This window comes from Sinocyclocheilus grahami, unplaced genomic scaffold, assembly GCF_001515645.1.
Source record: "Sinocyclocheilus grahami isolate Dianchi unplaced genomic scaffold, SAMN03320097.WGS_v1.1 scaffold964.1, whole genome shotgun sequence".
NCBI classification, from domain to species: Eukaryota; Metazoa; Chordata; class Actinopteri; order Cypriniformes; family Cyprinidae; genus Sinocyclocheilus; species Sinocyclocheilus grahami.
The window spans coordinates 314165-315863 of NW_015506143.1; the positions used below are offsets into that span (position 1 = coordinate 314165).

The following is a 1699-nucleotide window of genomic DNA, read 5'->3' on the forward strand; positions in this document are numbered from 1 at the left end:
TGTAAAATCTTGGACAAGAACCTCCTTCCCTCAGCCAGCACACTGAAGATGAGTCATGGATGGGTCTTCCAGCATGACAATGACCCGAAACATACCGCCGAGGCAACAAAGGAGTGGTTTAAGAAGAAGCACATTAAGATCATGGAGGGGCCTTTGCAGTCTCCAGACCTCAATCCTATAGAAAATCTGTGGAGGGAGCTGAAACTTTGAGTAGCCAAACGACAGCCAAGAAACCTTAAGGATTTAGAGAGGATCTGTAAAGAGGAGTGGACCAAAATCTCTCCTGAGATGTGAGCAAACCTGGTGACCAACTACAAAAAATGTCTTACCTCTGTGCTTGCCAACAAGGGTTTCTGCACCAAGTACTAAGTCATGTTTTGCTTGTGGATCAAATACTTATTTCACTCACTGAAATGCAAATCAGTTTCTAACCTTTATATAATGTTTATTTCTAGATTTTTTGGTTGGTATTCTGTCTCTGTACGTTAAAATAAACCTACCATTAAAAATTACAGACCATTCATTTCTTTGTAAGTGGGCAAACTTACAAAATCAGCAGGGGATCAAATAAATGTTCCCCCCACTGTATTTCTTATTTTATCTACCAAACTAATCTGACATCTTTCACCTTTAATCTTTACTCTAAACCGCTAGCGCTGCACGTTAGCATTCCGTTAGCCTGTTAGCTGGTCAGATTACATCCCCATTCGTGTTTCATACCGCTTCTTTTTTCTCTCGGTCTTGCTCTATTTCTTTTCTCTCTCGCTCCGATTTTACATTTACATTTAGTCATTTTGCAGACGCTTTTGTCGACTTACAATTGGGGAATACATAAAGCGATTCTTCTTAAAGAGGCAAACAGACACAGGAAGTGCTCGTAATACCAAGTTTCAGGCATTTGTTCAAATAAGTACAAGCTAAAAAGGGAAGGAATAAATAAAGAGACCAAGTTTTTTTTATTTATTTTTTTTATTTAGGATGAAGTCAAGTAGCGTCGAAAGAGATGAGTTTTCAGCTGTCGCTTGAAAATTGTCAGGGATTCAGCATTCCAGATAGGGGTGGGAAGATCATTTCACTAGCCAGGAATGGTGAATGAGAATGTTCTGGAAAGTGATTTTGAGCCTCTCTGTGATGGTGCTATGAGGCGTCGCTCACTAGCGGATCTCAGACTTCTGGAGGGGAGGTAGATTTGTAATAGTGAGTGGAAGTAGGCAGGTGCTGAGCCTGTGGCTGTTCTATATGCAAGCATCAATGTCTTGAACTTGATGCGAGCCGCAACCGGTAGCCAGTGCAAGGATGGAAGTCCAGCCAGAAGCGCATTGCAGTAGTCCAGTCTAGAAATGACAAAGGCCTGGACAAGAAGTTGTGCAGCATGCTCCGTTAGAAAGGGCCTGATCTTTCTGATGTTGTGCAATGCAAACCTGCAAGATCGAGCAGTCTTTACAATGTGGTCTTTGAAGGTCAGATGGTCATCAAAGAATACACCAAGATTTCTGACCGAAGTTGATGGGGTAACTGTAGAAGAACCTAGCTGGATTGTGAAATCATGTTGTAGAGTTAGAGTGGCAGGGAAGACAAGAAGCTCAGTCTTTGCCAGGTTGAGCTGTAGGTGATGTTCTTTCATCCATGCCGAGATGTCCGCCAGGCAGCCTGAGATCCGTGAAGCTACCGTTGGATCATCTGGTTGAAATGAGAGATA

The 1699-nt window shown here is 42.4% G+C and overlaps 1 protein-coding gene across 1 annotated transcript in view; it reads left to right on the plus strand.

Annotated features, from left to right (window-relative positions):
- LOC107564797 (IQ motif and SEC7 domain-containing protein 1-like) overlaps window positions 1-1699 on the plus strand; it is an 81028-nt gene that overhangs the window by 14216 nt on the left and 65113 nt on the right. The window lies entirely within an intron of this gene.